General features: G+C 41.5%; 1 long non-coding RNA gene across 1 annotated transcript; it reads right to left on the minus strand.

Moving 5' to 3' along the window:
- On the minus strand, positions 1–27,654 carry LOC121275873. The gene is made up of 3 exons (XR_005942583.1): positions 27,503–27,654; positions 23,138–23,189; positions 1–163 (listed from the first exon to the last, which is right to left on the minus strand). It is a non-coding gene; the product is annotated as an uncharacterized LOC121275873 (long non-coding RNA).
- Positions 27,655–27,672: the final 18 nt, after the last annotated feature.

The following is a 27,672-nucleotide window of genomic DNA, read 5'->3' on the forward strand; positions in this document are numbered from 1 at the left end:
TTATTTTCTTCAACTCACTCAGAGTTATCTCTTCTACTCCCAGACAAGTCTGAGCACTTGCCAAAGTCAGTTTGCAGGCTCACCACTTCTAAAACACCTCACCAACTCCTGAATTCAAAACGCCTTTCACATTCGTAAGCTTTAGGATCCACAAATTCCGAACCTATCAAGGAATTAGAAATATAATTTAATACCGGACAAGCCCCCAGATGTTATGACCAATGCAGTTGGTAAAGCAGAGTTATTTTTTTTTAAATCCCAGAGGGAAACTTTAAACAACTGTCATAACCAATAATTTTGAGTCTTATGTTTGAGATGCGAACTTAAATTCAGGAATCAGACCATTAGTTCTCGAGGTTTACATTAAACTAAATGAAACATTTTATTAATTCATACAAGTTAAAATATATGTACACATGGCTACAAATTACTACTGTCATAACTTTTAACAAATTCCCAAACTCATCCCCATTAAAGCAATGGCAATCCATAGACTTAACAAAACACCAGGCAAAGCATTTTTACCTTACAAATTCAAAATGAGGTTCTTTTCACTGTGGAGCCTGTTGGAGGCTTGCAGCTGCCTTTTGATCTTACATTGCCTCTTCCTTCACAGCAAAAGACTACTGAAGTTATACCTACCACCACTGATTGAATTCAAATTCTCATTGTCTCAACAGCCTCTTTGAACTCCACCTTTTAACAATGAAAATCCTTTCATAGTACCAATTTTATTAGTAATATAAACGTATGGCTTGGTAGCTGCTAGATGGGCATCAAGTTCTATTCAAAAAATGCAAATGCATGCTATCTCCCTTACTTGTCAAAACTAGTACAAATCAAAGCACCCAAACTAGCTGGCTTTAATCCAAATAAGCCATACCTGCAGACTAAACCTCTGTTTTAAAAGAAAAATGTTTTCGAAAATATTATATACATTAACATGGTACAATTTAAGCTTGTTATGGGCAAAGAAATAGACAAGTTGCAAAAAAATGTTTTGGATTGCGAGAGAGTTGATTTTAGTAAAATAAAGCAGGATCTGGCCAAGGTAAACTGGGAACAGCTACTTGTGGGGAAATCTACAGAAGGGCGATGGGGGGGAGGGGTGTTCAAAAAGGAAATGGGGAGGGTAAAGACCCAACATGTTCCCTCTAGGGTGATAGGAAGGAGTAACAAGCCCAGAGGACCATGGATGACCAGAGATATTCAGGATATGATGAGAAGAAAAAGAGAGGCTTTTAGCAGGTACAAGGGAAGCAAATCAGCGGAGGCATTAATGGAGTACAGACAGTGTAAGGTAGAACTTAAGAAAGCAATTAGGAGAGCGAAGAGGGGATATGAGAAAGCTCTTGCTGGTAAAAGTTGGGAAAATCCCAAGATATTCTATAAGCATATAAATAGGAAAAGGATAACCAGGGAAAGAGTAGAGCCCATTAGGGACCAAGGGGACAATTTATGGGTGGAGCCAGAGGACATCGGTAGGGTGCTGAACGAATGCTTCACATCCGTCTTCACCCAAGAGAATGAGGGTGAGGTTTTGAACTCGGGGAGAGAGACGGCGAGGTTCTTGAGCAAATTGTTATAGGGAGTGACAAGGTATTGGAGGTGTTGGCAGGCTTAAAAGTGGACAAATCTCCAGGTCCGGATGATATGTGTCCGAGACTGCTGAGGGAGGCAAGGGAGGAGATAGCAGGGGCTCTGACCCAAATTTTTAATTCCTCTCTGGCCACGGGGGAGGTGCCAGAGGACTGGAGAACAGCTAATGTGGTTCTGCTATTTAAGAAGGATTGTAGAGATAAGCCAGGGAACCACAAGCCAATGAGTCTCACGTCAGTGGTAGGGAAACTATTGGAGAAAATTCTGAAGGAGAGAATCCATCTCCACTTGGAGAGGCAAGGTTTGAGCAAGGATAGTCAGCATGGCTTTGTCAGAGGGAGGTCATGCCTAACAAATTTGATTGAATTTTTTGAGGAGGTGACCAGGTGTGTAGATGAGGGTAGTGCAGTTGATGTAGTTTATATGGATTTCAGCAAAGCCTTTGACAAGGTCCCACATGGGAGACTTATAAAGAAGGCAAATGCACATGGGATACAGGGTAATTTCATGAGGTGGATTCAAAATTGGCTTAGTTGTAGGAGACAGAGGGTGATGACAGATGGATGCTTTAGTGACTGGAAGCCAGTGTCCAGTGGCATACCACAGGGATCTGTGCTGGGTCCCCTATTTATATTTATATTTATATGAACGACATAGATGACTATATGGGGGGCTGGAATTAATAAATTTGTGGATGACATAAAGATTGGCCGTGTAGTTAACAGTGAGGTTGAGTGTCTTGGGCTACAGGAAGATATAGACGAGATGATCAAATGGGCAGATAAGTGGCAGATGGAATTTAACTCTCAAAAGTGTGAGGAGATACACTTTGGAAGGAGTAATTTGACAAGGAAGTATTCAATGAACGGCATGACACTAGGACGTTCTGAGGAACAAAGGGACGTTGGTATGTTTGTCCATAGATCTCTGAAGGCAGAGGGGCATGTTTGTGGGGTGGTGAAAAAGGCATATGGGACACTTGCCTTTATCAATCGAGACATAGATTACAAAAGTAGGGAGATCATATTGGAGTTGTATAGAACCTTGGTGAGGCCACAGCTGGAGTACTGTGCAGTTCTGGTTGCCACATTATAGGAAGGATGTGATTGCACTGGAGGGGGTGTAGAGGAGATTCACCAGGATATTGCCTGGGATGAAACATTTAAGTTATGAAGAGAAGTTGGATAGACTTGGGTTGTTCTCATTGGAGCAGAGCAGACTGAGGGGTGACTTGATCGAGGTGTACAAGATTATGAAGGGCATGGACAGGGTGGTTAGGGAGCAGCTGTTCCCCTTAGTTGAAGGGTCAGTCACGAGGGGACATAAGTTTGAGGTGAGGGGCAGGAGGTTTAGGGGGGATGTGGGGAAAACCTTTTTTAGCCAGAGGGCGGTGACAGTCTGGAATGCGGTGCCTGGGAGGGTGGTGGAGGCGAGTTGCCTCACATCCTTTAAAAATGATGAGCACTTGGTACGTCATAACATTCAAGGCTATGGGTCAAGTGCTAGTAAATAGGATTAGGTAGGTAGGTCAGGTGTTTCTCATGTGTCAGTGCAGACTTGATGGGCCGAAGGGCCTCTTCTGCACTGTGTGATTCTGTGATTCTGAATAGCTTCATGACACCGCCATCCCTCAGCTGATGTATCAGTATTCCTCTATGTTGAACACCACTTGGAGAAAGCACTGAGGATGGCAAGGGTGCAGAATGTACTCTGGGGACTTCAATGTCCATCACCAAGAGTGACTTGCTAGCACCACTACTGACCGAGCTGGCTGAGTCCTAAATGACATAGCTGCTAGACTGGGTCTCCTAGGCTCATAGACGTTTACAGCACCATCGTGTCTGCGCCAGTTAACAAAGATCTGACTACACTAACCCCATTTTCCAGCCCTTGGCCCATATTCCTGGAGGCAAGTGAATATCTAAATACTTCTTAAATGTCACAAGAATTTCTGACTCAGCCACCCTCTCAGGCAGTGAGTTCCAGACTCCCACCACCCTCTGGGTGAAAAAATTTCTCCTCAACTCTTCTCTTAGCCTTTTACCTCTTACCTTAAATCTATGCCCCCTGGTTATTGACCCCTCTACTAATGGAAAAAGTGCCTTCTGATTCACCCTATCTAAGCACCTCTTAATCTTATACACCTCTATCAGATCCCCTCTCAACCTTCACTGCTCCAAGGAAAACAACCCCAGCCTATCCAATCTTTCCTCATAGCTCAGATCGCCCAGCCCAGGCAGCATCCTGGTAAATCTCCTCTGCACCCTCTCCAGTGCAATCACAACCTTCCTATAATGTGGTGACCAGAATTGTACGCAGTACTCCAGTTATGGCCTAACCAGTGTTTTATACAGTTCCAGCATAACCTCCCTGCTCTTGTATTCTATGCCTTGGCTAAGGAAAGCAAGTATCCCATATGTCTTCTTAACCATCTTATCTACATGCCCTGCTACCTTCAGGGATCTATGGATATGCACACCAAGGTCCCTCTGATCTTCAGAACTTTCCAGGGTGCTACCATTTATAGTGTAATCCCTTGCCTTGTTAGCCCTCCCCAAGTGCATTATGTCACACTTTTCCGGGTTGAATTCCATTTGCCACTGCTCTGTCCATCTGACCAGTCCATTGATATTCTCCTGCAGTTTACAGCTATCTTCCTCACTATTTACCACCCTACCAATTTTTGTGTCATCCACAAACTTCTCAAACATACCCCCTACATTTAAGTCCAAGTCATTTATGTACACTACAACCAGCAAGGACCCCGGCACCGAGCCCTGTGAAACCCCACTGTATACCGACTTCCAGTTACAGAAACATCCCTCCACTATCATTCTCTGTTTCCTGCCTCTCAGCCAATTTTGGATCCAATGTGCCACTTTGAATTGGATCCCATGGGTTCTTACTTTCTTGATCAGTCTGCCATGAGGGACCTTATCAAAAGCCTTGTTAAAGTCCATATGGACCATATCAAATGTATCACCCTCAACAACACTCCTTAAAAAATTCAATCAAATTTGTTAAACACAACCTTCCCTTAACAAATCTTTTATGCTCTCCCCACTCCCACTAGAGCTATACCTTGAGTGCCCTACCATCCATTCTTAATTAGCACATTCGTTTAGATAATATCACCAACTTTAACACCTATGTGTTCTTTTGTCCTGTTGTCTGTGACTTCTTTTAATGATCTGCTTCTATCACTGCTTGTTTGTTCCTACAACCACACCAACCCCTTCCACTTCTCTCCCCCCACCCAAACTCCCCCCTCCCCGCCCCATCCCCAACATACCTTAAACCAGCTTATATTTCACCCCTTTCTTGGCTTCACTCAGTGAAGGGTCATGAGGACTCGAAACGTCAACTCTTTTCTTCTCTGCCGATGCTGCCAGACCTGCTGAGTTTTTCCAGGTAATTCTGTTTTTGTTTTTGTTTTGGATTTCCAGCATCCGCAGTTTTTTTGTTTTTATCTTAACAAATCCATGCTGACTATCCCTAATTAATCCGTGTCTTTCCAAATGCAAATATATTTGGTCCCTCAGAATTCTTTCTAGTTACTTGCCCACCACCGAGGTTAGACTGACTGGCCTGCAATTTCCTGGTCTATCCCTTCCCTTTTTAATAATGGGACAACGTCTTCAACCAATTCGATTCACTCCATGTGATATCAAGAAACAGCTGAAGGCATTGGATACTGTAAAGGCTATGGGCCCTGACAATATTCCGGCAATAGTATTGAAGACCTGTGCTCCAGAACTTGACGCACCCCTAGCCAAGCTGTTCCAGTACAGCAACAACACTGACATCGACCCAGCAATGTGGAAAATTGTCCAGCTATATCCTGTACACAAAGGGTAGGACAAATGCAACCTGGCCAATTACCGCCTCATCAGTCTAATCTTGATCATCAGTAAAGTAATAGAAGGGGTCAACAACAGTGCTATCAGGTGGCACTCCCTTAGCAATAACCTGTTCACTGACACCCACTTTGGGTTCTGCCAGAGCCACATAGCTCCTGACCCCATTACAGCCTTAGTTCAAACATGGACAAAAGAGCTGAACTCCTGAGGTGAGGTAAGAGTGACTGCCCTTGACATTAAGGCAGCATTTGACCGAGTGTGGCATCAAGGAGCCCTTGCAAAACTAGAGTCAATGGTAATCGGGGGAAAACACTCCACTGATTGGAATCATACTAGCAGAAAGGAAGATGGTTGTGCTTGTTGGAGGCCAGTCATCTCAGCTCCAGGGCATCACTGCAGGAGTTCCTCATGATAGTGTCCTAGGCCAAACCATCTTCAGCTGCTTCATGAATGACCTTCCTTCCATCATAAGGTCAGAAGTGGGGATGTTTGCTGATGATTGCAAAATGTTCAGCACCATCCATGACTCTTGAGGTACTGAAGCAGTCCATGTCCAAATGCAGCAAGACCTGGACAATATTCAGGCTTGGGTTGACAAGTGGCAAGTAACATTCACACCACACAAGTGTCAGGCATTGACCATCTCCAACATAGAGAACCCAACCATCGCCCCTTGATGTTCACTGGCTTTACCATCACTGAATCCCCCACTATCAACATCCTGGGGGTTACCATTGACCAGAAATTGAACTGGACTAGCCATATAATACTGCAGCTACAAGAGAAGGTCAGACGCTAGGAATCATATGACGAGTAACTCACCTCCTGACTCCCCAAAGCCTGTCCACCATCTACATGGCACAAGTCAGGAATGTGATGGAATACTCCCCACTTGTCTGGATGAGTGCAGCTCCCACAACACTCAAGAAGCTTGACACCATCCAAGACAAAGCAGCGCTTTGATTGGCATCACATCCACAAACATTCACTCGCTCCACCACCGACGCACAGTAGCAGCAGTGTGAACTGCAGGAATTCACCAAGGCTCCTTCAACATCACCTTCCAAACCCACAACCACTACCACAAGGACAAGGGCAGCAGGGGAACACCACCATCTGGAAGTTCCCCTCCAAGTCACTTACCATCCTAACTTGGAAATATTTCTCCATTCCTTCACTATTGCTGGGTCAAAATCCTGAAACTCCCTTCCTACCAGCACTGTGGGTGTGCCTACACCGCATGGACTGCAGCGGTTCGAGAGGGCAGCTCACCACCATCTTCTCAAGGGAAACTAGGGATGGGCAATAAATGCTGGCCAGCCAACGAAGCCCATATCCCATGAATGAAAATAAAAGCATAGCAAGAGCAATACATCTCCAGAAGCAGCTCAGCCTCTGTGCAAGTAAATTTTAGTCCTTTAATTGTTATCAACATACTGGTAATACTTGCCACATTGTGCTTCCCCTTGATAAGCGTGTGTGACTGATGTGTTCAAAATAATTAACTCCTTCTTCTCTATTCCTCTCCAGGAACAGGACTATGGAAGAAGGTTAGCTGCTGTATATCAAGAGGCTTGTGTGATTGAGGTGGCCCTCAGATCCAGTTCTTTAGCTATGGGAGTGACCTGGGTCTGCATATTTCCTGGCATTGAGTGGAAGAGAGAACCTTGTCATCTGCAATTGTAAAAGCCTTAAACAAAAAGCTATTTCCATGTGAACAGCAGCCAGCCCAAGGCCAAGGAGAGATTATGTTGCACACTGGAACCAAGGGCAACCCCCAGAAGATGGGTTCCAGGAGTTGTTCTCTGCTGGATCCGGTAGCCACACATTGTCTGTTGTTGAGAAAGTCACCACCTAATTTCTTTGCCTCTGGCTCCTTTCAGTGTGCCACAGCTGACTGAATCTCTCAGTTGGTTGCGCATAAATGTATAAGGAAGGTGATGAATGGGTTGTTTGTTAGGGCATTGTCATGAAGCTATTAATGTATACATTTTGGAAAATATTTTTCTTTTTAAATAGAGGTTTAGTCTGTGAGCGTATCTTAATTGGATTAAAGCCAGCTAGTTTGGTTGCTTTGATATGTACCAGTTTTGATATGTAAGAGAGATAGTGTGTATTTGCATTTTTTGAATACAACATTCAAGAAGTGGGGTGAAAATGATATCTATCCAGCAGATACCTAGCCATATGTTTATATTGCTAATAAAATTGGTACTATGAAAGGGGTTTCATTGTTAAAAGGAGTTCAAAGAGGTTGTTGATACAATAAGAATTTACATTCAATGGGGGCGATAGATATAACTTCAGCAGTTTTTGGGTGTGCAGAGCAGAGGCAATGTGAGATCAAAAGGCAGCTGTAAGCCTCCAACTGTCTCCACAGGAACCAAAATGAAAAGAACCTCATATTGAATTCATAAGGTGAAAATGCTTTGTCTAGTGTCTGGTTAAGCCTATGGGTTGCTGTTACGTTAATGGAGATTAGTTTGGGGATTTGTTAAAAGTTATGATAGTAGTAATTTGTAGCCATGTGTATATATATTTTAACCTGTGTAAATTAATAAAATGTTTCATTTAGTTTAATGTAAAACTTCGAGAACTGGTGGTCTGATTCCTGAATTTAGAGTCGCATCTCAAACGTAACACTTAAAATTATTGGTTATGACAGTTGTTTAAAGTTTCCCTCTGGGATTTTTAAATAACTCCATGTTACCAACTGCATCGGTCATAACAGGCATCAGCATATCAGCTTTCCCTGGCTATTGGATTCACTTTCTTGGCTGGCTTCCCACAGGTACAGGGTGCCATTGATGCCACACACACATGACAGTACTAGAACCACCAGATCAACCAGCAGGTCTTCTAAAACCTGAAGGATTTCATCACATCAATGTACAGCTGGCATGTAACCACAAGAAAAGGGTCATGCAGGTGTGTGCCATATATTCTATGAATTGTCAATGATGCAATTACACCATGGCAATCCAATATCAATCCAACCCACTTCATAGGAAGACACAGAATTAAAACAGTGTATAGTCTGGGGAGAAAGGATAACCTCTTCAAACTTAGCATAGCATGGAACACCACAAGTGAGGTGCAACAGCACTAAAAGAGGCACATGTGTATAAGGTGTATCATCTACAAAACCATTTGCATGTTGGAGATGCATTTCAGATGCCTAGATAGGTTTGGAGGCACCTTGAAGTACCCGACAGCAAGGGTTTCCAGGATCATAGTGGTGTGCTGCATCCTGCATAACAGTGTACAGCAGAGAGGATTAGAGGTGGAGCATGACCAAAGCACTCGTCAAGTATCTTTGATAAGGGGAATGCAGAAGAAGAAGAAGAAGGTGAGGACAAGGAGCAATATGAAGATGGGGTACCCATTGCTAAACCAGCCAGGTACATTGCTGCCTGGGATACCCTAATAGCTTGAAAGTTCTGCTCATGGTGACTCACCTCTGGCCTGATCCACCACCAACACCATCACTCCACCTCCCTCCTTTTGCATAAAACAGTCCTCCAACCATTCATTCACCCATTGAATGTCTGCCCAATGGGTCCCAACATGTATTGACATTCACCATGAAGCAAGTGAAAGGGAATGCTGGCACTTAGGACACATTGGGCAGGATGTGAAAGTGGTGCTAATTAATACATTTTGCATGTCATTACAAAAAAAGGAACTGACCAACATAACATTTTGTCAAACACCCATGTGATACCCTTGGTGATTTGCAATTGCTTTAACTTATGCTTCCTTCAGCAGAGGTACAGGCAGGCTGCACAGTTCCCTGCTATGACTGCTGAGATGCTTTTAACCTACAACCTCTAGGTTTCAGAGCCTCTGAAGGCCCGGCCAAAGACTGCTCTATCTGCACCTGTGCAGGGGCAGACTCAGCCATCAGGAGACAAGGCCGGATATTGGACATTGGCTGAAGGCAAAGGACAAGAAGTGAGAACACTTTGAGTGGAGCTTCCATTTCCATGCCCCTTTTGACATTATCCATCTCTTGGGTCTTTCCCACAGTACTCCTACTGCTCTGCTGGAGAGCAGCTTAATGAAGATCAGTGACATAGTGTAAGACCACAGATAAGATATATGTTTAAGACAGCAAAGATCTCCTGGGTGTGGTCATGGAGGCATTCCTATGGTTGACATTCGTGCAATTGCTTGCGACACTAAGCCATAGCTGTTGGAATTGAACTCCTCCAGCCTCTCTGCAATTGTCAGTACCTTGCAAAGTTGCTGCTTCTGCTCTGTTTTGCAATGAAGGCACTTGGGCTTCAGCAGGTAAACACAGCTGAACAGAACAGAACAGAGAACTGCACCAACCCACCACCACCCTCCAGTGATTGCAGACTCTCCACAGCTGTCCCTGTCACTAGCGCCTGCATGTGCTCACTTGTGAATTGTGAATCGCTTGGTAATAACCCAACTAACTCTTGAACTGGACCCACCAAAATTCGAGCATTTGCACTGCTGCATGATTGTATCTCCTGTGATGTACCTCAGAGGGATGAAGTCTTCTATTTGAATAATCATTGTCATGCATGCAGACTCTTGCTTGATATGTGAAAACACTGGAAGAAAAATGAATATTCCTGGCAAAATAGCAACCTTGACAATCACCATAATCAGGCTTCTCATAGATCGGTTATTGTTAAATAAAGTGAAATGATTGTCAATTCTGTCACCAGGCATCTGTGACTTCCTAGTTTCTCTACCTCCAATTGACAGCAATGCCAATTATCTCCATGGCCTCTGTCTCTGCATCTGTAAGCTGTGTAATTTGTGGCAGGCCAGCGCCAGTCATCTCCCTCCCCTTTGTGTTTTGCACTCTGTTCTCTTACAAAGAGTGAGTGATTTAAGGTCACTTATTCACCAGATGAATGCAGTGCAACTGGTGAATAAATGACATTAACACTCATGACTATCAGACAGATGTGCTACATTGCATAAGTTCTGGGTTGAGTGGCAGTGGTGAATAAATAGAGTGGCCATGGTGGAGGTGAAGAAGTGTATAGGAAATGAAGGGTGACTGCTCCTGCAACTAAAGTGGGTGTGAGGAGTCATATGATGGAGCACACTTGACAAATGTAGAGCAGGGAGAATGTACGCCACAGGAAGAAGGCTAATCAACATCTGTACTCACCTTTCATTAAACTGATTCCTGGTGATGGTACTCTCATGTATCTGCTACCCTTGTCCCTCCTCGGTGGTAGAGGTCATGGTTTGGAAGATGCTGTCAAAGGAGGCTTGTCCAGTGTATCTTGTTAGAAGGTACACACTGCTGTCACTGTGTGTTAGTGGTGGAGGGAGTGAATTTTGAAGGTGGTGGATGGGGTGCTGATCAAGCAACTGCTTTGTCCTGAATGGCATCAAGCTTCTTGATGTTGTTGAAGCTGCACACATCCAAGCAAGTGGTGAGTATTCCACCACACTCCTGACGTATGCCTTGTAGATGGTGAACAGGCTTTAGAGTCAGGCAGTGAGTTACTCGTTGTATAAGTTTGTCTCTGACCTGCGCTTGTAGTCAAAGTATTTATATGGCTGGTCCAGTTCAGTTTCTGGTCAATGATACTCCCAAGATGTTGATGGTGCTGGATTCAATGATGGTACTGCCATTGAATGCCAAGGGGAAATAATTAGATTCTCTTTTGTTGTAAATGGTCATTGCCTGGCACTTTTGTGGTGTGAATGTTACTTGCCACTTATTAGTACAAGCCTAGTGACTCCTCTTTGTGAAGAGTTTTCCCCAATTCCAATTCATTTCAACTTTGTTCAGGCTCCTTGATGCCACATTTATTCAAATGCTGCCTTGATATCAAGAACAGTCACTTCCTTCCCCTCTTAAATTCAATTCTTTTGACAAGTTTGTAGAAAGGCTGTAATAAGGTCAGGAGCTGAGTGGCCATGACAGAACCCAAACTGAGCAGTAGTGAGCAAGTTATTACTGTGTAAGTGCCACTTGAAAGTACCTTTCATCGCTTTGTTGATGATTGTGTTATGATATGGCAGGTGGTAACTGTCGGGCTGACCAACTCTCAAAGGGGAACTTGGCCAAGCTATCACAACAATTTTCAATTTGTAATTTTATTACGAATAGGTATGTGCACAGAAGTCAAAAGTAATGATTCCATTACTGCTTTTGAAGATTTTAAAATTAAAACATTGATTCACAGAAGAAGAGAAAACTTAAATACACAAGATTACAGTTACGCAGTTAAATTTAGTCTTACAACATTTCCCAAAAGATTTCTATTTAGCTAGATTCCCAAGTAAACATCCTTCTCCCAGGCAACAGCCCAAATAGATTCTTAATTGATAAAACATCCAATAATATTACCATAAGGCACCCACTGTTGCTATATGGGAGGTATATCACAGGGCTTCCCTCTCACTACACAATGGAAATCCAAGGCCTTTAACAAAACCTTGATTTCTGGAACAAGCAAGCACTTCTCTGAGGTGGCTAGAGGCTGCTTTTCACAAATCTATCTTCGCATAGCCTACCTTCCAAGATCTCACATGGCCACTCACTTCATGCAGTTTACAATCTTCTCTTAAATATATTTTAATCTTTAATCTTTGTTCTCACACCCCCTTTGAAAACTCAAACTCTTTCAAACATAAGATCTTTCATGCTTCCATCTTGTCTTTGCTTTTAGGTCAATAAAATTATGATATCCCCAATACTTGTTTACCTCCTGCAAAACACAAACATTTTCCTTGTTACCTTCTGATTCCCCTTTGAAATTCAAACAACTTCTTAACTTACCTACAAATGAAAATGTTAGTTCATCTATTTCCATTTCAAAATGCCTGCATTTACTATCATCCCTTTGATGATTTAAACCTTGCAGTCTGACTGTCTTCAGTTTAATTAAATTAGTCACACACATACACAACACACATGCAGCCTTCATAATTCTGCTTCAGTATCCCATGGTAATATTAGGAAAAATTATATTCTCTTTACAATTGAGAGTGGACTGATGGGCTGTTAACTGGCCAGATTGGATTCATCGTGCTTTTTGTGGACTGGACATGGGCAATTTTCCACATTGTCAGATAGATGCCATTGTTGATGTTGTCCTGGAACAGCTAGTTGTGTGGCTAGTTCTGGAGCACAGGGAACTGTGCAGCAGGTCAGAATTATTGTGAAGTTGGTCATGAGGAGTGTGAAGCAGGTCAGGATCATTTTGAAGCAGGCCAGAATCATTTTGAAGCAGACCAGGAGCAATGTGAAGCAGGTTGGGATCACTGTGAAGCAGATTGTGAGGAGGTGAAGCTGCTCAGGATCATTATGAAGAAAGTCAGGGTCACTGTGAAGCAGACCGGGAGGAATCAGGATCACTGTGAAGCAGACCAGAAGGAATCAGGATCACTGTGAAGCAGACCAGGACGGGTATGAAGCAAGTCGGGATCATTGTGAAGCAAGTCAGGATCACATGAAGCAGACTGGGAGGAATATGAAGTAGATTGGGATCACTGTGAAGAAGACCAGGAAGAGAGTCAAACAGGTTTAGTTCACTGTGAAATAGACTGAGAAGAGTATGAAGCAGATCAGAATCTCCGTGGAGCAGATTAGGAGGAGGATGAAGCAGATCAGGAGCACCGTGAAGCAGACTGGGAGGAGTATAAAGCAGATCAGGAGCATGTAAAGCAGATTAGGAGGAGAATGGAGTGGATCAGGATCACTGTGAAGCAGACTTTGAGGAGCATGAAGCAGGTCGGGATCACTGTGAAGCAAACTTGGAGGAGTATGAAGCAGATTGGGATCATTGTGTAGCAGGCTGGGAGGTCGTATGAAGCATATCAGGATTACTGTGAAGCAGACTGGGAGGCGTATGAAGCAGATCGGGATCACTGTGAAACATTCTGGGATGTGTATGACACAGGTCAACACTGGCATCTGCCCGGCTATGTGTAAAATTGTCCAGGTATGTCCTGTACACAAAATTCAGGACAAATCCAATGCAGCCAGTCTACTCTCAATCATCAGTAAAGCAATAGAAGGTGTCATCAACAGTGCTATCAAACGGCACTTGCTTAACAATAACCTGCTCACAAATGTTCAATTTGGGTTCTGCCAGGGCCACTCAGCTCCTGACCTCATTATAGCCATGGACAAAAGAGCTGAACTCCCAAGATGAGGTGAGAGTGAGTGTCCTTGACATCAAGGCCGCATTTGACATAGTATGGCATCAAGGAGCCCTCACAAAATTGGACTCAGTGAGAATCAGGGGGAATGCGCTCTGCTAGTTGGAGTTGTACCTAGCACAAAGGAAAATGGTTGTGCTTGTTGGAGGTCAGTCACCTCAGCTTCAGAACATCACTGCAGGAGTTCCTCAGGAGTTCCTTCAGCCCAACCATCTTCAGCTGCTTCATGAATGACCTTCCTTCCATCATAAGGTTAGAAATAGGGATGTTCGCTTATGATTGCACAATGTTCAGCACCATTTGCAACTCTTCAATATCCAGGCTTGGGCTGACAAGTGGCAAGTAACATTCACACCACACAAGTGTCAAGCAATGACCATCTCCAAGATGCACTGCAGGAATTCAGCAAAGTTCCTTCGACAGCACCTTGCAAACCAGTACCATCTAGAAGGACAAGGGCAGCAGATAGATGGGAATGCCACCACCTAGAAGTTCCTTTCCAAGTTACTCAACATCCTGACTTGGGAATATATCACCATTCTTTCACTTTTGCTTGTCAAAATCCTGCAGCTCCTTTCCTAACAGTACTCTGGGTGTACCTACACTACATGGACTGCAGCAGTTCAAGAAGGCAGCTGATCACCACCTTCTCAAGGGAAATTAGGAATGGGCAATAATTGCTGGCCCAGCCAGCGAAGCCCACATCCTGTGAGTTAATTTTTAAAAATCACTCCCCCGCACCCCCCTCCCCAATCATGTGTCCAGGCCTCCCTCCCATGCTACACTCACTACCACTCCACCAGTCATGCGTCTGTGTTGCAGTCTTCCCTCCCATGCTCACTCCCTCCTAGTCATGCCTCTGCCTTCCCCATTTCCACAGGTATTGTCTCCCATGCAGCAGTCTTTGCATAGCTTCATAAAAGCACCAAAGTCTCGCAGCAGCACTGTGAAAGGTAGGCAAAAAATCTGTCCGCATACCCCAAGGTCGCTAAAGATGTGAAGGTCGCTCGGTGCATGCCACTTATATCTGGTTGTGAAACAGATTGTTCTAATTATCTGCTGGCAGGGCATTTAAATTTGGAGGGAGATCATAATTCCAGAGTGTTGCATTTTTAATATGCATTCATGAGATGCAAAGGGATGCAAATGTAGATCCCGACATGGGTCAGCAGGAAGCTCGACCCACCATGAAAGTTGGGAGAACAAAATTCCAAACTAATTTCCAGCCGGCGGGAAACTAACTTTTGCTAGTCGGGGCAGAATATTCTGCCCGATGTGGCAATAACAGAAACCTGGCTGAAAGAAGGGCAGGACTAGATATTAAATATTCCTGGATGCAAGGTGTTCAATAAAGAGAAGAAAGGAAGGAAAGGAGGCAGTATTGATTAAGGAGAACATTGCAGAACATTGGAGAAGAGGAAGTCCCAAAGGGATCAAGGACAGAATCTATTTGACTAAAGATAAGGAATAAAAAAGATGCAATTACAATTGCTTGTCGTAATCTATAGGCCACCAATTAGTGGGAAAGATGTGGAAGAACAAATTTGCAAGGAAATTACAGAGAAGTGCAAGAACTATATTGTAGTTATAATGGGGGACTTTAATTATCCAAATATACACGAAGATAGTGGAAGTGGGCAAGAGTTTCTAGAGTGTGTTCAGAAGATTTTTCTACAACAGTATGATTCCAGTCTGAGTAAGAAAGCACTGCTGGACCTGGTTCTTGGGAATGAGGTGGGCCAAGTTAACCAGGTGTCAATAGGGGAACATTTATTGACAGTGATCATTGTATCATATGGTTAGGTTCACTATGGAAAAAGACAAGGAGCAATCTGGAGTAGGAATAATTATCTCAGGGAAAGCAATTTCAATGGGGTGAGAATGTAACTGGCTCAGATATATTGGAGTCAAAGATTAGCAGTCTAAAATTGTAACTGAACAATGGCTGCCTTTAAAGAAGATATGGTTCAATTACATTCAATGCATATTCCTACAAAGGGCAAAAGTAGCAGAAATAAATCCAGAGATCACTGGATGTCAAAAGAGACAGAGATAAAGATGAAGCAGAAAAAGTGTGCTCATGACAGATGTAAGCAGATAATACAACCACTCTGAATATAGAAGGTTCAGGGGGGAATTTAAAAAGTGAATAAGAGAAGCAAAGAGAAAGTAAGAGAAGAGACTGTCAGCTAACATAAAAGGGAATCCAAAAATCTTCTTTAGACATATGAAGAGGGAACACATGGTAAAAGGAGGAGTGGGGCTGATTAAGGACCAAAAAGGGGATTTACGCATAGAGGCAGGAAACATCGCTGAGGTATTAAATGAAGGAAGAAGATGCTGCCCACATAGTTCAGATACTTGAAGGATTTAAAATTGCTCAGGAGAAGGTATTGGATAGGCTGTCTCTACTTAAAGTTTAAAAGATACCAGGGTCGGATGAGATGCAACTAATGATACTGAAGGAAGTGAAAGTAGAAATTGCAGAAATTGCCATAATTTTCCAATATTCCATGGATTCAGAGGTGGTGCAGAGGATGGGAGAAATACAAATCTTACATCCTTGTTCAAAAAAGGATATAAAGATAAGCCCAGCAACTGCAGGCCAGTCAGTTTAACCTCAGTGGTAGGGAAGCTTCGAGAAACAATAATTCTTGACAAAATTAATAGTCACTTGGACAATTGTGGGTTAATTAAAGAAAGCCAGCATGGATTTGTTAAGGGAAAATCATGTTTAACTAACTTGCTTGAGTTTGGCAATGATGAGGCAATATGAGGTAATGTTGATGTGGTGTACATGGACTTCCAAAAGGCATTTTGATGAAGTGCTGCACAATAGATTTGTGAGGAAAGTTAAGAGCTCATGGAATAAAAGGGACAATAGTCGCATGGATGTGAAATTAGCTGAGTGACAGGAAACAAAGAGTAATGGTAAATGATTGCTTTTTCAGACTGGGGGAAGGTTTATAGTGGAGTTCCCTAGGCATCAGTGTTAGGAACCCTGCTCTTCCTGATATATATTAATGACCTAGACTTTAGTGTACAGGCACAGTTTCAAAATTTGTGATGATATGAAACTTGAAAGTATTGTGAACAATTAGGAGGAAACTATAAAATTTCAAAAGGACATAGGTTCGTGGAATGGTCAGACAAGTGGCAGATGAAATCTAATACAGAGAAGTGTGAAGTGATTCACTTTTGTTGGAAGAACGCAGACAGACAATATAAAATAAAGGATACAATTCTAAAGGAGATGCAGGAGCAGAGGGACCTGGGTGAACAAGTGCATAAATAATTGGAGGTGGCAGGACAGTCAGAGAGAGTGATTAATAAAGCATACGGCATCCTGAGCTTCATCAGTAGGGGCATAGAGTACAAAACCAAGAAAGTTATGATAAATCTTGAGGTAGTGCATCCAGTTCTGGGCAGCACCCTTCAGGAAGGTTGTGAAAGCATTAGAGGGAGTGCTGAAAAGACTCATGGGGATGGTTCCAGGGATGAGAAACTTCAGTTATGTAAAAAGATTGAGGAGTTGGGACTGTTCTTCTTGGAGAAGGGAAGATTAAGAGGAAATATGACAAAGGTACTCAAAATGATGAGAGGTTTGGACAAAGAAGATAGGAAGAAACTGTTGGTGGAATGATCAAGAACCAGAGACACAGATTAAAGGTAACTGGCAAAAGAAGCAATAGTGACAAGGAAAAACTTTTTCACGCAGCAAAGTTAGGATCTGGAATGCACTGCCTGAGGGTGCAGAAGAGGCAGGGTCAGTTGAAGCTTTCGAAGGGTACCTGGATCATTATCTGAAAGGGAAAGAGTTTCAGGGCTATGGGAATAAGGCAGGCGGAGCAGTACCAGGTGAATTGCTTCTTCAGAGGGCCAGCACATACATGATGGGCTGAATAACATTTCTGTGATGTAACCATCTAGGATTTGATGATTCTATAAGTCTTCAATACTATTGGCAGGATGTTTTCAGGTGTCATAGACTTTGTTGTATCTGGTGCCTTAGGTTGCAAACTAACAGCAGTGATGCTGGGGATCTCAGGAGGAGGCTGTGATGGGTCATCTACTTCTGGTTGAAGATGGTTGCAAATGTTTCAGTCTTCTCTTTTCCACTGACATATTGGGCTACCCCATCTTCGAGCATGGGTATATTTATCGATCTTCCTTCTCTGGTTAATTGGATATGGCAGAATTACAGAGCTTTGGTCTGATCAGTTGATTGTGGGATTGCTTTGCTCTGTCTATCACATGCTGCTTTTGCTGTTTGGCATGTATGTAGTCCTGTGCTGTAGTTTCACCAGGTAGCATCTCATTTTTAGGTATGCCTGCTGCTATAGTTGGCATGCTCGCTTACACTCCTCATTGATCCCCGGGTTTGAAGGTAATGTTAGAATGAGGGATATGCCAGGCCATGAGGTTACAGCTTATGAATACAATTCTGCTGCATCTGCTGGTCCAAAGCACTACATGGAAGCCCAGTTTTGAGCTGCATGATCTGTCCTGAAATTAGCCCATTTAGCATAACAACATAAGAACATAAGAAATAGGAGCAGGAGAAGGCCATGTGGCCCATCAAGCCTGCTCCTCCATTCAATATGATCATGGCTGATCTTGGGCCTGAACTCCACTTTCCTGCCTGTTCTCCTTATCCATTGAGTCCCTGACAGACCAAAAATATCTCTAACTCAGCCTTAAATATATTCAATAATCGTGCACCCACAATCCTCTGGGGTAGAGAATTCCAAAGATTCACAACCCTGTAAATGAAGAAATTGCTCCTCATCTCAGACCTAAATTATCAGCTCCTTATCCTGAAACTGCACATCCTTGTTCTAGATTCCCCAGCCAGAGAAAACAATGTCTCAGAATTTACCCTGTTATATGCCTTCATAATCTTGAGTATTTCAATCAGATCACTTGTCATTCTTCTAAACTCCAGAAAATATAGACCCAACTTACTCAAACTCCCTTCATAGGACATTCCCCTCATCCCAGGCCCAATCTAGTGAACCTTTGCTGAACTGCCTCCAAAACAAGAATCTCCTTCCTTAAATATGGAGGTCAGAATTGCACACAGTATTCCATATGTGGTTTCACCAAAGCCCCGTAAAATTGTAGCGAGACTTCTTTATTCTTGTTCTTCAATCCTCTTGCAAATAAAGTCCAACATGCCATTGCCTTCCTATTTGCTTGCTGCACCTGCATACTAACATTTTGTGTTGCTTGTACAAGTACGCTCAAGTCTCTCTGAATATCAACACTTACAAGTTTCACACCTTATAAAAATATTCTCCTTTTCTATTCTTTCGACTAAATTGAATAACCTTACACTTGCCCACATTACAATCCATCTTCCCACTGTTGCCCATTCATTTAATTTGTTTATATCTCTTTACAGTCTCTTTGTGTCCTCCTCACAGCTTGCGTTGCCACCTAGCTTTGTACTGTCAGCAAGTTTAGACATATTACTCTGTCTCTTCTTCTAACTCATTAATATAAATTGTAAATAGCTAAGCCCCAGCACTGATCCTTGCAACTCTCCACGGGTCACAGGCAACTTGAAAATGCCCCACTTATTCCTACTGTCTGCTTTCTGTCCAATCAACCAAACCTCTATCCGTGCTAATATATAACCCCCAACTCCATGCGCACTTATCTTGTGTATTAACCTTTTGTATGACACCTTATCAAAAGACTTTTGGTAATCCAAGTATACGACATCTACTGTTTATCCTCTTTATCTACCCTAATTACATCCTTAAAAGAATCTAATACATTTGTCAGACAGGATTTCCCTTTCATAAAGCTATCGTGACTTGTTCTAACCATGATACTTTACTAAGTGCATTGTTAAGACCTAGTTAATAATAGATTCCAGCATTTTCCTGACTGATTTCAAGCTAACTGACCTGTAGCTCTTTGTTTTCTTTCTCTCTCCATTCTTAAATAGCATTGTTACATTTGATAACTTCCAACCTGCTGGGACTGTTTCAGAATCTAAGAAATCCACTTTCACTGCATCAATCTCTTTTAGAATCCTTGGGTGTAGGCCATCAAGTTCCGGGGATTTGTCAGATTTTAGTTCCTTAAATTTCTCCAGGACTTTTTCTCTATTGATATTAATTGTCTTAATTTCCTCACTCATATCAGCACCTAAATTACCCTTTATTTCTTGTTCGTAACCTATGTTTTCTACTGTGAAGACAAACGCAAAACATTTGTTCAATGTCAAAAACAAAAACAGAATTACCTGGAAAAACTCAGCAGGTCTGGCAGCATCAGCGGAGAAGAACAAAGTTGACGTTTCGAGTCCTCATGACCCTTCAACAGAACTAAGTAAAAATAGGAGAGAGGTGAAATATAAGCTGGTTTAAGGGGTTGGGGGGGGGGGGGGGGGGGGGCGGGTGGTTGTAGGGACAAGCAAGCAGTGATAGGAGCAGATAATCAAAAGATGTCACAGACAAAAGAACAAAGAGGTGTTGAAGGTGATGATATTATCTAAAAGAATGTGCTAATTAAGAATGGATGGCAGGACACGCAAGGTACAGCTCTAGTGGGGGTGGAGTGAAATAAAACTAAGAGTGGAATAAAAGGTATAGATTTAAAAATAATGGAAATAGGTGGGAAAAGAAAAATCTATATAAATTATTGCCAATAGTGTAATGTCTGTATAAACTGCCTATAAATTACTCCTACCAGTGTTTTCTGACCCTTGCTATTCCTAATCTCCACCCATACTGATTCTACTTCCTGATTTTCTGAGCCAAGATCCTTTCTGCCTAATGTCTTTATGTCTTTCTTTATTATCAGTGCTACTCTCCTCTTTTTCCATTCTGCCTTTTCCTAATCCTGTGTACTCTGGAATATTTATTTCCCAATCTTGGTCATCTTGTATTCATGTCTCTTTTATCTTTTTTCATTTTTATTTGTGCCATTAGTTCTTCTATTTTATTGTGGACGCTGCACACGTTTAAATAAAGTGACTTCAATGTTTTTTAACTACAAAACCCTACATGGAATTTACTCTCCGATGCACTATTACATCCTGTCCCATTCAGCTTGTCTTTACCTACATCAATATACTTTTCTACTGCCTCAACTTATATCTTTGGATTTCTAAATCTTCCTTCACCTGGGCCCTCCTTTCCCTCAAAGCTATTTTTCCCTACCCTGACCTTATTTGCCAGTGCACTCCTTTGTTTGCATGCTTTATCCCTTCCTGTCACACTCTGGTTACCACGGTGATAAATCGCATTGTAGTACCACACAACATGATAGATGGTATCCTCAGAGTGGAGGTGGGACTTTGTCTCCAAAACGACTGTGCGGTGGCCACTCTTACATGCTGTCATGGACAGATGCATCTCTGACAGGTAGACTGGTGAGGGTGAGGTCAGGTAGACTTTTCCCTTTTGTTGGTTCCCTCACCATCTGCCACAGGTCCAGTCTAGTATATATGTCCATCAGGACTTGGTCAGTACTGGTGCTACTGAGCCACTTTTGGTGATGGGCAGTGAAGTCCCCACCCAGAGTTCACTCTGTGTCCTTGTTACCTTCTGTGCTTCTTCCAAGTGGTGTTAAACATAGAGGAGTACTAATTAATTAGCTGAGCGAGGGCAGTCAGTAGTAATCAGCAAGAAGCTTTCCTGTCTATGTTTTGCCTGATGCCATAAGACTTAATGGGATCTGGAGTCAATGTTGAGAACTCCCTGGACAACTCCTTTACAACTGTTTACCACTGTGCCACAACCTCTGCCCTGCCAGTGGAAGGGGACATAATCAGAAATGGTAATTGAGGTGTTTGGGATATTTGTTGAAAAGTATTATTCTGTGAGCCATTACTTGACTAGTCTGTGCAGCTTCGGACAAGTCCTCAAAATGTCTGAAAGGAGGACTTTACAGGGTTGACTGTATCCAGTGCTTTGGCCGATACCAGGTGGTCTGTCTGGTTTTATTATTTGTGAGGAGCCCATTTTTGAAAAATTGAAGGACATTGAACTTTGGACATTCTTCCTCATGAGATATTTTAAAAAGTTTGCAATATTAATTCAGACTGAGAATATGCCATTCAAGAAACCACGGGTCAAGATAGATGTCCGGCAGGGAACACTCGGCGAGGGAAGAGATACTTTATATATTTAATTTTACAAAGAACCACTGTTGCTGAGCTAAAGACTCTTGCTGACTGGTTAAAAACACCTAGCCCAAGAGAAGTATTCTTTGAACATCTTAGTCTTTAAATAAGCTTTCAGGGAGAATGAGTGTGGGGTGCCTTAGAAGTAGGCTGCAAGAAAAAGACTCTCTCTTTCCCTTTCTGCCCCACCTTTGTGTAAGCTTTCCTCAGAAATGTCTCATCAGGATAACTAAGCTGTTTTTTTGAGAGTTCACAAAGTTGCAATAACTAAGAGCCATCAAGGATAGTTTCACCAACAAATATGTCTGAAAGAACTTCCAAATCTATTGTGACCAGAATTCTGTTTGATCAACAGCACTAAGATCTCCTTGAATTTTATCCTTTTAAAATAAATGTTCCCATACTACAGCCTCTGCAGGGGTCTGTGTTTGTTTCGTCCTGTTTTATATTTGTGTGTGTGTGTATGGGGGCTCGAATATCTGTTTTGTCAAAAAAGGGGAAAATCAATACACTTCTAAACTAAAACTTGTATGTTAACCAGTTCAGTAACTTGTTTTTAAAAAGTAGTTTGTTGTATAATAAACCAGTATTTTTTGTGTTTACTGAAGGAAGCCTGGTTAGAGTCTTTTTATGCTGGGAATAATAGTATCAAAGGGTAATAATGGGCCAGTTTTGTGGGTGAGTTAAACAATTAAGCTATTGTTACGACCTCTGGAGAAGTGGGGCTAGAATTAACTGCACACTCCTTCTATCACAGTCTGTAACATAAGATTGGGGTCTTTTGCAGGATTTGAAATGCAGACGAGTGATTGGATGTAGATTAATAATCGTTGTTAAAGGATAAAAAGACAGATACCAGGTTTCTGATTCACTGGTAGCTGACATGGCTTTGGAAGCTGCTACGACTTGGTTAGACTCATTTTATGCTAGGAACAACGGTTTCAAAAGGTAACAATTGGCCAGTTTTGTGGGTGAACTAAACATTTAAATTAGTGTTAATACCTATGGAGAACTGGGGCTAGAATTAGCTGTGCACTCCTCCCATCATGGTCCATAATCTATTGTTTCTTGTAGCTGATTGTTACATGACTTGCTAGGCTATTTCATAGGATAGTTAAGAGTTAATCATGTTGCTGTGGGCTTGGACCAAACCGGGTAATTATGGCAAATTTCCTTCCCCTAAAGGACATGAGTGCACCAGATGGGTTTTTACAATAATCTGATGGTTTCGCTATTACTCAGACTAGTTTTTAATTCCAGATTTATTAATTAATTCAATATTTTAAATTCTACCAGCTACCATGCTGAGATCTGAACTCATGTCCCCAGAGCATTATGTTGAGCCTGTGGATTACTAGTTCAATAACATTACCAGTACACCGCCATCCCCTTGATGTCTGCTACACAGCTTAGAGACGTGAAATCTGTAAGAAAAAATATGATCAGCCAATCAAGTTTAAATGAGAGAATCTGACCTGATTTATTCCACGTTTGGCACAAGCAAATTCGCCTGCCCCTGCAGACCAGGTAAGATAGCTGATTTCCCTTACATCGGATATATGGCCTAGAAAAGGTAATTCAGCCCAACCAGTGGTGATTATGCTCTACTTGAGCCTCCTCCCATCTTTTCTCATCTAAATCTACTATCATAACCATTTGTTCCCTTCTCCCTGCTATTCTATCTAGTTTCCCCTTAAATGCATCTATACTATTTGCTTTAATCACTCCCTGTGGTAGCAAGTTCCATTCTTTGGGCAAATAAGTTTCTTCTGAATTCCCTATTTGATTTCTTGCTGACTATCTTATGTTGATGGCCTCTAGTAATCCTCTTCCCCACAAGAGCGATCATTCTCTCTGTATCCATTCTATCAAAACCTTTCATAATTTTAAAGAATTCTATTCAGTCACTCTTTAGACTTTTTTTTCAAGAGGGAGACTCAGCCTGTCAATCCTTTCCTGATATATATACCCACATAATTCTGGTATCATCCTTGGAAATCTTCTCTGTACCCTCTCCAGTGCCTCTCTATCTTTCTTTTAATGTATGGCAACCAGACCTGCATGTAGTACTCTAAGTGTGGTCTAACCAAGGTTCAATGCAGGTTCATCATAAATTCCTTACTTTTCAATACAAACCCTCTAGAAATAAAACCCTGTTCTTGGTTTTCTTTTTTAATAGCATTGCTAATCTGTGGTGCAACTTTTAGTGATTGATGTATTTGTCCTCCAAAATCCCTTTGTTCCTCCACCCCACCTAGATCTGCACCTTCCAAGTAATAAGTGACCTCCCTATTCTTCCTACCAAATGCACCGTCTCACATTCATCTCATGAACCTTATTTGGCAACTATGCAAGTCTATTAATGTGTTCCTGTAATTTATTGCAGTCCTCCTCAGTATTGACTAATCGTCCAATTTGGTATCATCCACAAATTTAGAACCCGTGACTTTGATTTCAAAGTCCAAATTTCATTAATGTAAATTGTGAACAACTGTGGTTCCAGCAATTATCCTTGTGGAACACCATTTCGCACTTTCTGCCACTCTGAATAACTACTCTTTATTCCCACTCTCTGTTTTATGTCATGAAGCCAGCTAGCAATCCATTCTACCACTCCTGACTTCACATTCTCTGAACTTATTCTTTAGTCTATTGTGGGCCATGTTATTGCAGGACTTTTAAAAATCCAGGTAAATTACATGTACTGCATAACCATTGTCTACTCTCTGTGTTACTGCCTAAAAAATTCAATTAAGTATTACTGGGAAAAGAGACATACTGAGAAAGCTTTTCATCTTGCACTCACCAGGACAGACACAAGAATACCAAATTTCAAAGGGAAGAACAATTTATAGTGATTGAGAAAAGGGTGTTGAAATTTTTAAAAGAGGGTTACATTTATTATATTTATACCGGTCTAAGTAAAATAATAAAATCTCTCCAACATTTATGTACACATGCACTCAGATTCACAAAAATAGATTACAGAGTGGGAAGATAGATTCAGTAATATTTTGAAATTCAATAAAGATCAAAATTATATAGTTTTCATAGGTTTTTGACTTGGGTGGAGTTTGGTCTTTCTAGGGTTAGCGTCATGACATTTTAAAGATGTAGTCGGATGATTTATCTGCACTTCTGGAGAAAGCAAATGTTGGGTTGATTTTCTTTTAAAATATCTACATGTGACATGTAGAAAGTCAAAAAGCAGACAGGGTTCCAATAGGTGGAGAGAGAGAAAGAGGCTCACACAGGGGCCTTGCCACTTTGGCATCTTTTCTGCTTCTGTCTCTGGCCTGGAGAAAACAGTTTCTTTAAACACAAGAGAGTTAGTTGGCTTGTCACATGATCCCCTCTCTCATCAACTGTCCAGTTACTCAAATATGTCCATATCCAGTGTATTCCAGCAGGATGGTTTCAGCTTGATTGATTACGGCTGGGTGAATTCCCTTCTTAGCTAGAATTAATTATCTGAGGTGATTACATCTGATAAGAGACCTGGATTTTTTGGGTATTATGAAGTACCAACAGGTTTCCATTTATTATTAAATATGGTTTGTGATTTCCTCTCTTTCAGCTGTCTGAACCATTGTTTTCCAGGCCCCAATCACCTTTGATTGGATCAGGATAAGATGCAAGATAAACAGGAGTGATGTATGCACAGAAGTAGTGACTTCTTGATTGCAAACACTTTTTATGACAAGGTAGAAGTATCTTTCTGCAACATGCAATGTAAAAGTGTGTGTTACCACAGCAACTCGGACTCCTTGGGGTTGACTTGATTGGCTGGACAGCCGGTATAGGTTAGATTGGTGCCAACAGCACAGGGTATGATTCCCATTCCACTTGGGGTGGATTTGGGACCTGTCTTCTTGCCCAACCTGCGGTGCAGACTGTGGTGCTGTGGGTTGGACCTGCCTTTGGGTGGATAACTCAAGAAGAAGGAGAAGTAGTATCTGAATTGTAATTCAACATACAATATTCAATGGAAGAATACAGTAGTTTAAATCTTGTTTTTCTGTGGCACTGCTAAAGGCTTCAGTTCACCTGCATGAATTGCTTATCCATACACTTCTGTGTTTCTTAATACATTCGACGTTTGGGTGCAAAATGGAGGGACATATTGTGCTTGGAGAAATAGTTACCCCTACAGCTTAAGTTGCGTCCTATGTTCACTTCCATACACCAACAGGACACATGCATTTACTTCAAATAAGGGAGGTATGTTAGTCAAAGCTCAGATTTTCATGTTCATTAAAACAATGCACATAGAAGTCCAAGAAGTAATAGTTAGCAAAATAATCAGAGACTATTGTTACTTATTGATTAACTAAGACAGTTTCAGCAGAGTGGAACCATAATTGTTCAACTGAAACAACTGACCAAAAATGATCAACATTAAATGAATTATATTTTATTTCGTACTGTATACATCATTAACTTCTGGCAAAGAATTAGCAAAACGTTCTTTTTCCAGTTATTTGAATTTAGGGTTTTTCATTTAAAAAAGTAAAGTACATTTAAGTAATTGAATCAAAACAGAGAATAAAAGCATATGGCAGCCAAACGAAATGAGTCTGAAATGAAAGAAAATGTAAAACAAAATAATCATGTGGTGTTAGCAAAATATTTATTATTGTCATATGCATTGTCACTAATTTTGCAGATTTGTGACAATGGCTTTGATCAACGACCTTTTCAATAAGAGGGTATTCAGCACTTTACCACAGCCTTAAACAACTGAAAAGTGATCTTCTTCAGGGAAACTTTAGAATTCATTTGTTGAGGTTTGTGTTTACTTTCAAGAGCTAGAAAGGCTTAAAACCTCAGTATTACTGGGGAACACGGGAAAGATATTTGGCCCATTTATCCAACCCTAAGAACGCCTGCTTGTGTGCTACTGAGTTATTTTTCTTACATCAGACTTTCTCTGAATACAATTCCTATTTGCTTTATGCAGAATATTAGGAAATAGAGGTTAAAGAGTAAATGGGGTTACTTTCATGATACAGTTTCATTTCCCTATCTATAAAAAGATTTGAAATAATTTATTGAGTAATAACTTTTCAAACATGAGCCTTTATTATTTTGGTTGCTGTCAACCAGTCCTGCTTTCATGAACTAGACATTTGTAAGTAAAGGAGTATATTAGGTCTTTGAAACAGAAATTTCTAACTTTATCAGGAACATCCTAAACATGTTATTTTTTAATTTAAATTTGGTTCTGAAAATAAAACTGATTACTAATTTTAAAAAAACTTCTGCCCTCTCCTGAAGGAGACCACCAGCAGCTCGCTTGCAAAGTAGTTTTTAAATCGCGTGAGCCTACACAGCGGGTGTGTGCAGATTATTCCATTGTGGACGGCATCACACATGAACCTGGTTCTATTCTCATCTGATATTCTCACATCTACACTTTCCAGGAGATATTACTGAGTAGCGAATTTTTTCTTTCCAATTCAAGCAGTGGTGAGGGCAACTATTGAGATAAATTGAGAACACAGTAAAATCAGCAGTTTTACCCCCAAATCTGACAATTATAATCTAATAGTTGGATATTACACTATATAAACTACCAATAATATTTCCATAATTTTAAAACGTTTCCGCACAAAGTATTCCTCTCAAAACCTAAAAGGTAAACAGTGACGTCTAATTTACCTTTTAGTCAATTTTGAGTTGCTCAAAGCTACTATCCCTGTCTTGATTACACATTGATCGGGATATTACTACTGACCTTCACCGTGAAGCGAGATCGACATATCCTTCAAAATGAACACTGCCTCTATAGTGTGGTTTTACAAAAACAGTATGTACAGTTTAGTTTACTCTGTATTTTTTTGTGAAAGGTTTCGTTTGGCCTATCTTTTTCTTAAATCTTGACGGGACGAAAACACATCTGCTTTT

This window comes from Carcharodon carcharias, chromosome 3, assembly GCF_017639515.1.
Source record: "Carcharodon carcharias isolate sCarCar2 chromosome 3, sCarCar2.pri, whole genome shotgun sequence".
Lineage (NCBI taxonomy): Eukaryota > Metazoa > Chordata > Chondrichthyes > Lamniformes > Lamnidae > Carcharodon > Carcharodon carcharias.